Genomic DNA, 14,870 nt, shown 5'->3' with positions numbered 1-14,870 from the left:
CTTTTCATTTCTGATCTTGTTAATTAGGATACTGTCTCTGTACCCTCTAGTTAGTCTGGCTAAGGGTTCATATGTTTTGTTGATTTTCTCAAAGAACCAGCTCCTGGTTTGTTTGATTCTTTGTATAGTTCTTTTTTATTCCGTTTGGTTGATTTCAGCTCTGAGTTTGATTATTTCCTGCCTTTGACTCCTCTTGGGTGAATTTCCTTCTTTTTGTTCTAACACCTTAAGGTGTGCTATCAAATTGCTGGTGTATGCTCTTTCAAGTTTCTTTTTGGAGGCACTTAAAGCTATGAGTTTTCCTCTTATGACTGCTTTTATTGTGTCCCATAAGTTTGGGTATGTTGTGGCTTCACTTTCATTAAACTCTAGAAAGTCTTTAATTTCTTTATTTCTTCCTTGACAAAGTTATCATTGAGTAGAGTGTTTTCAAGCTGCCACATGTATGTGGGCATTCTGTTTTTTATGTTGTTATTGAGGAGCAGCCTTAGTCCATGGTGATCTGATAGGATACAAGGAATTATTTCACTCTCCTTGTATCTGTTGAGGCCTGATTTGTGACCAATTATATGGTCAGTTTTGGAGAAGGTACCATGAGGTGCTAAGAAGAAGGTATATCCTTTTGTTTTAGGTTAAAAAGTTCTATAGATATCTGTTAAATCCATCTGTTTCATAACTTCTGTTAGTCTCACTGTGTCTTTGTTTAGTTTCTGTTTCCATGAACTGTCCATTGCAGAGAGTGGGGTGTTGAAATCTTCCACTATTATTGTATGCAGTGCAATGTGTGCTTTGAGCTTTAGTAAAGTTTCTTTATGAATGTAGATGCCCTTTGATTTGGAGCATAGAGGTTCAGAATTGAGAGTTCATCTTGGTAGATCATACCTTTGATGAATATGAAGCGTCCCTCCTTATCTTTTTTGATCACTTTAGGGTGAAAGTCAATTTTATTCTATATTAGAATGGCTACTCCAGCTTTTTTCTTGGCATCACTGGTTTAGAGAATTGTTTTCCAGCCTTTTATTCTGAGGTAGTGTCTGTCTTTGTCACTCACGTGGGTTTCCTGTATGCAACAAAATGTTGGGTCCTGTCTACGTACCCAATCTGATAGTCTATGCCTTTGTATTGGTTAATTGAGTCCATTAATATTAATAGATATTAAGGAAAAGGAATTGTTGCTTCCTGTTATTTTTTGTTTTTAGAGCTGGAATTCCATTCATGTGCCTATCTTCTTTTAGTTTTCTTGGAAGATTACATTTTTTGCTTATTCAGAGATGCAGTTGCCCTCCTTGTTTTGGAGTTTTCCATTTACTACCCTTTGAAGGGCTGGATTTGTGGAAATATATTGTGTGAATTTGGTTTTCTCATGGAATACTTTGGTTTCTCCATCTATGGTGATTGAGACTTTTTCTGGGTATAGTAGTCTGGGCTAGCATTTGTGTTCTCTTAGAAAGGAAAACCACACAAAAACAAAGAGAGAGACACACAGAGAGAAAGATGAGATAGAAACCATAAAATGAAAATTTGAAATGAAAATAATAAATAAAAATCAATATTAAAAGATATATAGTATCTTTGTGTGTGTTTTGGTGTGCAAGTGCACTTGTATAAAACACTTTTTTGAATACTAGGCATCGTGATAAGAACCTGGTGTGACTGAACATTCATATCATTTCAATGTTTGGATAATTTGAATCAGAAAGATCAGTGGGGCTGTTGAACAGCCAACCCAGGTGAAATCAATGAGCTCCAAGTTCAGTGAAAGACCTTGGCTCAAAAGAATAAACAATAGGTGTGAGCTCTAGCAGGAAAAGTGATATTTTCTACTCACTTTTACATTTGTTCATACTTTGCCAATGTGCATGCAAACCTACATTACGCATATCTCTATGCATATATATGAATATATTTTCTCATAAGGTTTAAGCAAAGTAACATTACTTTTTTAAAATGTGAAATTTTATCATGACTCTAAGTATATTTCTTCCATTTCTTCAGAAGTGGTGAATTTTAAAGTTGTTCATGCACATATTATATATTTACATTTATATAGAAATAAGCATGTGTATGCATATGCATAAGCTCATATGCACATATATGAATATATTATGTATATGAATTTACTTCTTAGTTATGATCTTTATATATGAATACATATGATTTATAATATATTTTCTACTGCTTATATATTATTTTATTATCTGTAAATCATTACATGTTCTAATTACTCACTCCATAATTTTAAACATATGATCTGTCCAACTATACATGCCTATATACAGAATATTATAGTACACTTCAAGAAAGAATACTTTTATCATTGGTTAGATACATCTTGTACATTTATGGATTTTATTAATTTTCTTCCAGAAAGAATATTGCAATTTAGATTATCACTTTTATTTTGGGGACATAATAAAAAAGATTTTTTTCATTCCATTTTGTAAAACAATCACATATCTTTTGCACCAAACTATTTTCACAATATTTATATTATCTATAGCCATAGGCGATTCCTGTTTGTGGCCTTACTCAAAGAAGTTTCTTGGTGCAGTGAATGGTAGTGAATGAAGAGTCTCAGTGTGGCCCCAATTGCCTAGAGTGAGTGTATGTTAAATGGTCAGTCATGAATGGCACATACCATCCCCTTCATGGCTCAGAGATCATCAACAAAAGGCCAGCTTGTAAGAGATAGATAGAACAAAGCATTGCAAAACACTATTGTTAGGGCAGGACACAGAAATTGAAATCATGACCTGATAGTGAATATGGAAGATATTACCTGCTCTTGATCAGGTCTACCAGCAAAGCATAGCTGGAGAAGGAGTCAAAGGAGCCTAGCTCTTCCTGCCTAAATGGCTACCGATGGATTCTTGGTCAGTTATTAACTTCAGGTATATACCCACTAATGCACCTACTATGCAGAATACAACTGACAGTGCAGACCCACAGTCATATGCATGAATCCTGGTTAAATTAGTGAGTTACAACACAAGCGAAAAATGAATGAGTTTGAAAGAAAAAGTACTAATAGGAAGAAGAGGTTGGCAGGGTTATAGTCTGTGTGTGTGTGTGTGTGTGTGTGTGTGTGGTTGTGTGTGTGGTTGTGTGTGTGGTTGTGTGTGTGGTTGTGTGTGTGGTTGTGTGTTGTTGCTAATTTCCTTCTTATTGTTGTTTCCTTGTGCATGTATGGAACTGTGTAGCTGTGAACACCACCCTATTCAGTGTTCAGTGCAGGATGTAGCATGTCTTCCTTCTATCACTCTCTTAACCTCAACACCTCAACCAGTAGCTCATCATTTTGGCTAGAGTGGTTGGCCTGAGAGCTTTATGGCTAACTATTTCGTTTCCTTGACACTGATGTTGAAGAAAAAGGCTTGCCAAGACCAGTATTTGCAAGTAGATCCTGCAGATTTGCGACCAGCAGTTTTCATTTGTATAACAAGTTCTAATATTCCAGGACCTTTTTCCCAGTCTTATATTTTACCTTATAAATAAAGATATCTAGATATAAAATAAAATTTGGAAAATAATTTTTTTTAATTTTTTTAATTTTTTAATATAATTTTTTATAATTTTTTCTGTTGTCTTCAATACTGTGCTCAACAAATGGTGATATTTCTTGTTTTGGCAATTATGGAAATAAAACTAAGATTTATGTTAATTTTCATATACAGTGAAATTATTGGATTTTAATATATTTTTTGAATTTGTGAGACAAATTTTTCTACTGATAATTCATAAATTATTGTTGCTATAATGATACTCTAATGTTTTTTCTGGAGATTAATTCATTTATGCTCATATTGATTTAAAAATGCCCTTAGAAAATCCTAGTTTTAGATTTATTTTCAATACTATACTAGTCCCATTATTATGGATTCTAGAATATTTTCCCCTTTTACTTCCTGAAATAGCTTTCAAGAATGGAAACATGTTCTGTTTCAAATATTGTGAAGATAAAAATGTAAAATTATAGTGCAGATAAGGTGAAATAATTTATTTCACTTCTTAAATTCCAAGTAAGCAAGGGAAGAGAGTTCCCCAGCTCCTGAGCTTCTAGATCAAAGAGAAGTCCAACTAACACTAAGTGAGCCTGGCAGCACTAGAAAGAGAAAGGAATCAATAATCACCTAACAAATACAAACACAGGAAATGCTGACTCTCCCCCCAAGACCTAAGGCTTATCTTAGTCCCACAGAAGCACCTGGTGTCACCAATAAGAACCATCGCAACCAACTCAAGCAATGAGCTAGGGAAAATGTGTATTCTCACTACTAACCAGTTATATCCTCCCCCACCAAAAAAAAAAAAAAAAATCCTAGAAAGGCTGGAATCTTGTTAAAAGTAGATAACAATTCAAATTATAGAAATATAAAGATTACAATGACAGAAGTTTTAAAATATTTGGTATGGAATCTGTGGTAAAGTGGAGATAGCAGAAATTTAAATAACTCAACTTCAGACGGATAGTGGAAAGAACAGAGGTTAAAAGAAAATAAATAAATAAATAAATAAATAAATAAATAAATAAATAAAGGAGAGAGAGAAGGAGAGAGAGTACTATGGATTTGTTTTTCAATTTTTTTAAATTTAACATTTTCCTAATGAATGTCCAAATGTGGAAACAAGCAGCAGAAACGAGTTTAACCCAGTGTCCTTACATGTTGCAATGTAAATACTGTATTCATATAACAATGGAACAATGGGATATGATCTTAACTGCCTTCTAAAAAAATTCTTGGACATCATTAGCTTTCATGTTTTTATCAAATCCAGTCATTACAGCATGTGTATTCTCCAGGATGAGAAAACAATCTAAGATTATTTCTTCATATTTTGGTAGCATAACAGAATCATAAGTACCAGCAATGTCTGCTAACAATGCTGCTAATAGAACCTAGGGTTTGTACATTAAACACATCAAACTTCTCTAGTCTCTATGGATTACTCAATTCACATTTTTAGGTATTAATTGAAACAATCTATAGTAACTCATACAGAGATACTCCATCCTTAAAAATGTGATTATTAATATTCTATATATATTAATTAATTTTGGAAATTAATACAGTGGCCTTTATTCCTGGACTAGCTAATTCCCCAAATAATCACATAGAGACCTTTTAATATTTGAAAGCTTAGCCCTTGGCTGGGCAGCCATTCGGCTAGCTCATCTTGGTTAAACTGAACACCTAGCCTCATCCATCCATCTGACGAGCTATACCTTCCAGGCCTGTAGTTAAGTTCATCTCCTCTGATGTCTCCTGGTGAAATGGCCTTCCTTTCTCCTTTCCAGAGTTCCTTTCTTTCTCTCAAGAAGTCCTGTCTCGTATCTCTACTACTGCATTACAGGCTTTATTCTTTAATTGACAGCAAGGTCTGCAAAACAGAAGCTGGTGGTGTTCATGAGAATTTACTCACGTTGGCTACAGAACTCAGCATTTAATACAGAACAGCACCAAACTGATCCCAAGACCTCAAAAGGAATACTTGAATTAGATTATAAGGAGGACATAAAAATGAATAGCTTAAAGAATCAAACTCTTGGAGTTTAGAAGTCCAAATTAATGTGATAATTGGGCTACACTGGCTTTTTCTGTCTCTATACAGAAAACTATAGAAACTAACATTTTTAAACTTTATAGACTGAAGTTTCTGTACACTTTGCTATTTATTTACTGGTTGGTGTGTGAGTACAGCTTTTTCTATGCTTATGAGATACGCTTGTAGCTGTGTCTCTCCTTTTACATTTGAGATAGCATAAATCCTTCAGTTATGGTCCTGAAAACTTTGAGATAGGTCTTAATTTTTTTTTTACTTTAGAAAAATGTTACTGATTAAACTTCCTATTAGTTTAGTACAGACTTAAAATATTTTTGTGTGTATTAATCAATAATTCTGTTTATGGTGTATCAGGAGTACATTTTAATTCTGGTTGGTTTTGTTTCATCTGTTCTGGAGTTCTGTGTTGATGTATATAGATACATAAAAGGTTTTATTTTTAAAATACTTAATGTAATCCCAAAATGTTCCTGCATTGATGACTTGATTCCTATGTGGTAAATCTTAGTATAGAAATATAATTCATCATGATGAATGTTGTATGAAATATATATAAAAAGAAAATCCATGCTATCACTGGTAGGGCACCAGTTGACAGGCCAGCTTGTCCTCAACCCAGTAGACTCTCTATCACTCAAAGCTCCAAAATCTGTCTTTCCACCCAGCTTACTAAATTTCAAACGTGGGCCATTGCCATGCCAACCCCACATGCCAAATTCTCACAGCTAGCTGGGGTACACTTGTCCCAAACCCATGTTCTATTGCTCAATTTGCCTGTTTTTTCTTTTTTAGTAGAATATTTTCTTTATTTACATTTCAAAGGTTATCCCTTTTCTTGATTTCCCCTCCAAAATACCCCCTATTTCCTTCCCTCCCCCTGCTCATCAACCCACCCTCTCCTGCTTCCTGGCCCTGGCATTCCCCTACGCTGGAGAATAGAACCTTCACAGGACTAAGGGCCTCTCCTCCCACTGATGATCGAGTAGGCCATCCTCTGCTACATATGCAGCTGGAGCCATGGGTCTCACCATATATACCCTTTGGTTGATGGTTTAGTCTCTGGGATCTCTGGGATTGCTGGTTAGTTCACATTGTTGTCCCTCCTATGAGGCTGCAAAAACATTGAGCTCCTTGTATCCTTTCTCTAGCTCCTTCATTAGGGACCCTGTGTTCAGTCCAGTGGATGGCTGTGAGCCTTCACTTCTGTATTTTTCAGGCACTGCCAGAGCCTCTCAGGAGACAGCTATATCAGGCTCCTGTCAGCAAGCAATTGTTGGTGTCCACAATAGTGTCTGGGTTTGGTGAATGTATAAGGGATGGATCCACAGGTGGGCAGTCTCTGGATTGTCATTCCTTTAGACTCTGCTCCACTCTTTGCCTCTGTCACTCCTTCCCTGGATATTTTGTTCCTCCTTCTAAGACAGATCCAAGTATCCACACTGTTCTTATTTCTTCTTGAGTTTCATGTGATTCGTGGACTATATCGGTATTCCGAGTTTCTGGGATAATATCCACTTATCAGTGAGTGCATACGATGTGTATTTTTTTTTTTTTTTGGTGTGTATTCTTTTATGATTGGGTTACTTCACGCAGGATGATATCCTACATCTGAAAGAGGGTTTATATCTAATATATACAAAGAACTCAAGAAGTTATACTCCAGGGAATCGCTGGGTGGTGGTGGCGCATGCCTTTAATACCACCATTTGGGAGGCAGATGCAGGTGGATTTCTGAGTTCGAAGCCAGCCTGGTCTACAGAGTGAGTTCCAGGACAGCCAGAACTATAAAGAGAACCCTGTCTCAAGAAATAATAATAATAATAATAATAATAATAATAATAATAATAATAATACTCCAGAGAATCAAATAACCCTAGTAAAAATGGGGAACAGAGCTAAACAATGAATTCTCAACCAAAGAATACTGAATGGCTAAGAAGCACCTAAAAAAATGTTCAAACATCCTTAGTCATCAAGGAAATGCCAATCAAAACAACCCTGAGATTCCACCTTACACTAGTCAGAATGGCTAAGATCAAAAACTCAGGTGACAGCAGATGCTGGCAAGGTGGTGGAGAAAGGGGAACACTCCTTCATTGCTGGTGGGATTGCAAGCTGGTACAACCACTCTGGAAATCAGTTTGGGGGCTCCTCAGAAAATTGGACATAGTACTACTGGAGGACCCAGCTATACCACTCCTGGCCATATACCCCGAAGATTCTCCAACATGTAATAAGGACACATGCTCCACTATGTTCATAGCAGCCTTATTTATAATAGTCAGAAGCTGGAAAGAACCCAGATGTCCCTCAACAGAGGAATGGGTATGGAAAATGTGGTACATTTACCAAGAACAGATTCTTAATTTCATGATCGTATTGGGAGCTATTCAAACCCTTTGGAATTAGGGCCTTGTAGATGGGAGTCTGTTACTGCATACGGCCATACCTTTTGGGGTAGAAGGATATCTTCCATAGCAATAATTCTCCCATATCCTTTCATTACAGCTTATTTCCACTTAGCTCTCAAGCAGTGGCACCATCTCTTTTCCCTGCACTGAAATTTCTGAATCCATGATCAACTAATATTTTTTAGAGTTGTTTCAAGTATATTTTGCAACAACAATAGCAACAACCAACAAATAGCAATGACAACAAATCCTGACAAACAACAAAATTATGCCTTTCTAATAATTCATTATTATTATTATCATTATCAAATGATATATTCTTCATTTATCAGTATTTATAATGCTACTGCCACCAGCCTTTCTGTGCTTTCAGTTTTATGAAATGTCCTTTCAGTTTTAACTTAGTATTAGCTTTAGTGTTAATACAGGCTGCTTATGTATCATGTTTAATCCTAAATCAAAGCAGTTCCATTTCTTCTTTTTAAGATTATCTTTAATCATTCTTAAAGTCCAGTCATTTTTCCTCTCATGGTCTGGCCACCCACAGTTCCTCATCCAATTCCTCCTCCCCACCAGACCTCATCATTCCTTGGAGTCTCAAGTCTCTCAAGGGTTAGGTGCTTTGTCTCTGACTGAGTGTAGACCACCCCCCCCACACACACAATCCTCTGTTGTATATGTGTTGGGGACTTCATATCAGCTGATGTATGCTGTCTTGTGGTGTCTCAGTGTCTGAGAGATCTCAAGGGTCCAGGTTGGTTGAGACTGCTGATCTTCTTATGGGGTCCCCCTCCTCCTCAGCTTCTTTCAGCCTTTCCCTAATTCAACCACAAAGGTCCCCAGCTTCTATCCATTGGTAAAAGTATCTGCCTCTGTCTCTGTCAGCTAGTTTTTGGGACTCTTGGAGGACAGCCATGCTAGGCTCCTGTCTGTGGGCACAACATATCATCAGCGCAGCATTTCTACCATCTTTAACATCATGATCTGGAGATTAATGAGTTCTAGTCATTCTGGATAACATATAACTCTGATACCCTGAAGGCCAGTTTTCCCATCCCCTTACCATCCACTCCTTTCTTTCAACATGGTAGCAATTACTTTTGGATAAGTATCATCCACTGTCTACTATCCCATCTACTATCCCATAGGTACATAGGTACATAGAATGGGAAGCCTTTCCTAAATTTTACAACTATGACCTCCTGGGGTCCTGTCTTAAAAATTGTAGGACATAGCCTGAACATTAGTCTTTATACCTATGGTTCTAACATCCGATGCTCTGTAAAATCCTAGGTTGCTGTATTATTCATCAGGAGCTTTGAAGCTAAGAGACCAGGGTGATCTTGAGGTTTATCTCTTGGGTGTACTTTCTCTCATGATTAATTCTTTTTTGCATGTCTTTATTGAACTAAAATTATTTTTCTTTACTGTGTTTTTGAAATTTTATTATAGCTGTTAACATCTTAAAACCTATCCTCCAGGGGGAGCCAAAGCTTTAACCTGTGCATACAATACATCTGCTCTCTGAGATTCCATTAACCAGGAGGAAATTATAGACAAAATCTTACTAGGACATGACTTAACTTTTCTTCTTATGTAACCATATCTTACACTTTCATCCAGTTAAAGGGAAATAACATCAGACAATATGGGCATCTTTGCAAAGTCACAACTATGAAGAAAATTTACAAAGAGCATCAAAGAAATTCAAGGTCTCAGAGATTAGAAGGAACTATATTGAGTCTTCAACTTAAATAATGGAACATGAATAATTTAATAAGCTCTCTCAGTTCAGTGGAGGCAATGCGTTTATAGGTTTCATTGGAATCATTTTTACAATACAGCATAAGCAAGGTAAAACCATGTAGAGTGTGTACATTTTGTGTCTGGCTGTTTCTTTCAGTTCAGCATATTTGCTCATAATTGTTTGGGGATTTAATTTATTTACCTTCACTGAATTATAGACTCTTTTGATTTTAAACAGCAAACTACATTCCATGTTATTTTATTGATACCCCATTGCAATTTGTATGTTTTTTTTACATGCTTGCTATGTATTTATACTTATTTATTTTGGCAGACATTGGCTCTAAATTTTTTCACTTTAGGTTAACTGATATTGTAAGCAAAAATAAATAAATAAAAAATATTAAAACTGAGTAGATTGAAGGCTGCAAGAAACAGCTAATGTAATTTACGCTGCATCTGAATGGCTAATGAAGTCTCCCGAATGCCAATTTGAACTTCTTTTAATTTGCATTTTGTATTTTTTCCTTGTATTTATTCTAAATGCAGTAGTCCTTAAGTTTCTCTCCTATATCAAATCTATCAGTTGCTGACCATAACATAAAATGTAAAGATAAGTTTCCAGCAATATTCTGTGGGCTCCTGTGTATCCATTAACCTTATCATTAACCTTATCTCTCACATTCTGTTCCCAGTGCTTCAGGCATTTTGAGAAGTAAGTTAAATTGCCAACCATCTGTTTTCTCATAACTTTGTGACTTTGCTTATACTTGTTCTTAGTCTATAATTCCACCTTCGACTACCTTAATCAGGAAAGTGTCCTTTCTCTATATATTACTTTTGTCAGCTTCCATTTGTAAATCTGTGTTGACCCCACTTCCTTCTCCAAGCAGTATATAACTCTTTTTTGCCATTCTCAAGTGTTCTCTGTAGGCATCTGTAATATAGTGAAGAAGGTATTCTAAATTTACTACTGTTTTGATTATGCTGTATGATTTTTTCCACATGATCTGACTCATATCATTTTATAATTCTCAATGGCTAGAAAATAATTTTGATTATTCTATGTCCCTAAAACATTTCAAAATGATTTACCCCACAACTGAAAAATCAAACGTGGTCTCAGCTCAAACTTAAGTCTCTTAGAGACCAATTAACACTTATACAATAAATGTTATTTAATTATGTAAGATTGTCTTTTCATGTATTACAAGAAATGGGACAAAATAGTCAAAACATGAAAAATAAAATAAAATAAAATAAAACATAACAGCCCTTGACCTAGTCACAATTATATGGTGATAAACATCTTAACTAAAAGCAAGTTAGTAAGAAAAGGGTTTATGTTACCATGAAATTTTAGACTACTCTGTAGAAAAATCAATCTCAAGGCAGGAAATTAGAGGCAGGAGCTGAAACAGAAACCATGGAAGAATGTTACTTCTTGGCTTGACCCAAAGGTTTGCTTTACTTGCTTTCTTTTATCACCCAAGATCATCTGCCCAGGTGTGGCATGACTCATAGTGGAAAGAGAAACAGGACATCAATTATTAATCAAGAACATCTCTCTACTGAGTTGCCTACAGGCTATTCTGATGGAGGAAATTCCTCAACTGAGATTTCTTCTTCCCTGATGATTCAACCTCCACCACAAGCAGTTGAGCAGTGATACATACCTCTCTGTGAATCTGAAATTTTCTGCCTCAAGACAACTTTGAATCAGCAGCTATACAAAGCATTTCCCCAAGCATTCTTTTATTAATACATTCCTTGTTACATTCATTCCTGCATCCATTTGTTATCGAGAGCTTTGCTTGTTCTTCAGAATAAAGGAGTAACTACTATTTCTTGCTTTACACTGGAAAAAAACAATGCAATGCAACAGAATCACCTGCCTTTCTGCTAGCTTGGGCATGCAATTCTAAATGGGAATCTTGGCAAAAATTCCTAAGGGAAAATCTACCCAACTGTGGATAGAATACTGGGACCACACATGACATGCTTTGCTGCTATTTGCAATTCTCTCTCAATAAAACCCAATGTGCTTGTAGGATGGACAACTGGCAGTAAGCTTCAGTTTCTCTCACAGAACACATTTGTCACCCAACAGGTACCAAATTTTAATGATCTTGGTGCTGTTTGTTATTGTAGTTTTGTTTTAGCTTCGCTTTAGTTTTAGAATTGATAGAAATTTTCTGGACCTCTTTATTTTACATGTAAGGAAAATGATAATTAAACTGGAAAATGTGGCTTTATAAGCCTTTGAATCAAAGATGCATAGAATGGTGATCCCTTTAAGATAGTTGCCATCATTAACAGAAGAGTATTCATCCCTGGACTCAAATATAACCTTGCATACTCCTGCAATTGAGCAATAAAATATAGGGTCTCCTTAAGCCTGGATAGTTAAAGTACATCATGTTTCATTAGTTCAAGAATATCCCTCTCAGACATATATAACACCCCCTTTAGAATACAACAACCACCATAATAAATGAGCAATATGTTGACAATATATCCAACTACAATCTTGTGCTTGATGCTCTGAAAAGCAAATTGTGGTGCTGGTTATAAAACATGCTATGTAATATAATTGGATAAAAAAGGTCTATTAAAAAAATAAGAATGAAATAAAGTTAGGTGGAAGAAAGAAAGGAGTATGTTATAGAGGAGACATTTGAGATGAAGGAAGTGGGTACAGAACATATAACAAGATATGTGAACTATGAAAATTTTAAAGCATAAAATTTATTAAATATAAATTTGTATCTCTGTAAACATATATCTACACATGTGATTGGACCACAAACCAATTCTCAAACTGTAAAGTCAAGGAAATGAGGTACTAAAGAGTTATTAAACATTAGCAACAATTTATTCATGTACCTTAAGTGTGTTTCACAAAAAAAAGTATATAGAATATTATGTATGTATAGCTAATATTCATATTGAGGCATTTAAACTTCATGGATATTATTCTTACTGCAAATTCCTTCTTAATGAGCAACCATACTAGCATTGTTACAAATTAATGCCTAGAAGACTGGTAACCTGAAAAGTAGCCCAGGATATTCTTCATTTAATTTGGCTATCATCTTAGGATATGGAGAAAAGTAGAGATTCTTTTTGAGTCAGTTGGTATCTCCACAACAAAATTCTTCAGGCTACATATCTTACAAACAATAGGTGTCTAATTTTTACAGCTGCCCAGGCTAGAAGTCTTTGACTAGGATGGCATCACAGCTGGGTGCCCACAGGACTCCTTTCCTGTGCTGTGGCTGCTGACTTGAGTCTACCTAAGAGAAAACAAGCAAGATTATTCAAGATGTTCATGTATGTGCAGCTAATTTCCTTAGTGAAGCATAAATCTACCTCATGAGAGAACCACAATTACAACCTCCTCAATTTGTAATATTCCCTCAAGAAACTCCTCCTCTGATGGTTTGACATTAGTGTTTAGAGGTTTTTTTGTTTTTGTTTTTGTTTTTGTTTTTTACTGAGCCATCTCTTCAGCCTCTGAAATGATATTCTTTTTTTACATACTGAGTTTTAATACTATATTAAAGTTTATTTTACTTTTTTTTTACTTTTTTTAGTGTGATTTTCTTTTTTTCTTTTTATTTATCTATTTATTTTTATTAGATGTTTTCTTTATTTACAATATCTCCTTTCACAGGTTCCCCTCCAAAAGAAAAAATAAAAAGAAAATAAAATAAGAAAAGAATAAAATAAAATAAAATAAAAACAAAAACTGAAACAATCCCCTGTAGAGTTTTGACATAAGCTTTTGTGTGGGCACAGAAGTCAGTCCGTAAGACATTGCATACGCTGTAGATAGAAACACATAGCTAAAAGTCTACATGTGTTCCTCAAACGTTAACCATATGCAATTATAGAGGCTTTCCCTGGGAGGTCTCCTAGGTGTACAAACAGCCAAGGTTTTATAATCTCTGAGAAAAGCTTCATTCAGAGAGAAAGTCAGACTCCTTAGCCTAGCCAGAGTTATAGACCTATGTCATTATCTCCTGAATCTGTTACTTGGAGGTTACTTTGTCAGTAACTTTTGGCAAAAGCTTTCATCAAAACCTGATCCTGAGGACACATTGGGTGATTAAAGACAGTGTTCTGTACCCTGAATCAGTTCTTAGTAATCCCACACCAGAATTCTTTCACCTTCCCCCTCCGAATCTCCTAAATCCATAGGTGACTTAGTGTCTCCACTATTTTCAAGATAAAAATGCTAAAGAGTGGTCAGGTGGTAAACATAAGATGTACTTACTATAGCTGTAATAATAGAGAAGATCACTTTTTCTGAACTAAACTAAACTTCTCTAGTGTCATTAGTGAACACATAGGTGAGATTTTAATGTAACTTCCCTAGAGAAGTGTTATTGTGAAGAGTGAGCAAAGTTAGCCTCTGGGACTAATGCCTTCTGGGTTTATTAGCTAAATTTTGTTCTAAGGAGAAAAAAACAAGAAACAGAAACAAAAATGAGATGCAAAATACTTTCTATCTTTATGACAGAAGGCAATATTTCAACAGGAAGGCACAATCTGTCAAAACTAGAGTGACTTATCTCCATTCTGTTTCATATTTCTCCAAATAACTGTCAGATTTAAGGAAACAGTTTTGGGTGTCAGTTTTACTTTAGAGAAACAGAAAAGGTCTGATGGTTTAAGATTGTCTAGACCAAATATTTACTCATTCCTAAAGTGCATTCTTCAAAAAACAATGAACCCCTTCATGGTGATGTTTGGAGACAGACTTTGGTCATGAACATGTGGCAACATTTCTTCTTTGTACAATGTGAAATGTAATCCAGAAATGCATGCCAGGTCACTGCTCTTATAAGAATGTAACTATCCTAGCAATCATTCCATGTTCCAGAACTATGAAAATAAGATTTTGTTTCTTGCCCATATGTGGCACTTGGTTATATATTCTTAAATGGAATAAAGCATACTTTTTCTATATTAACCCCAGCTCATCTCACACATACTCAACAATATTTCTCTCATTTTTAGAAATTTTCTTTTTCTTTCCTTGTATAGGAGAAAGAAAGAATCTCAATGAATGGGTACACAGCCAATTCTGAGCAAGAACACAAAGAAAAAATACCTTGAATATTTACTTGTTAGCTACCAGACCTT

This window comes from Mastomys coucha, unplaced genomic scaffold (genome assembly GCF_008632895.1).
Source record: "Mastomys coucha isolate ucsf_1 unplaced genomic scaffold, UCSF_Mcou_1 pScaffold12, whole genome shotgun sequence".
In the NCBI taxonomy this organism is placed as follows: domain Eukaryota; kingdom Metazoa; phylum Chordata; class Mammalia; order Rodentia; family Muridae; genus Mastomys; species Mastomys coucha.
The sequence above is the reverse complement of the archived record's forward strand: the minus strand, read 5'-3'. Positions refer to the sequence as shown.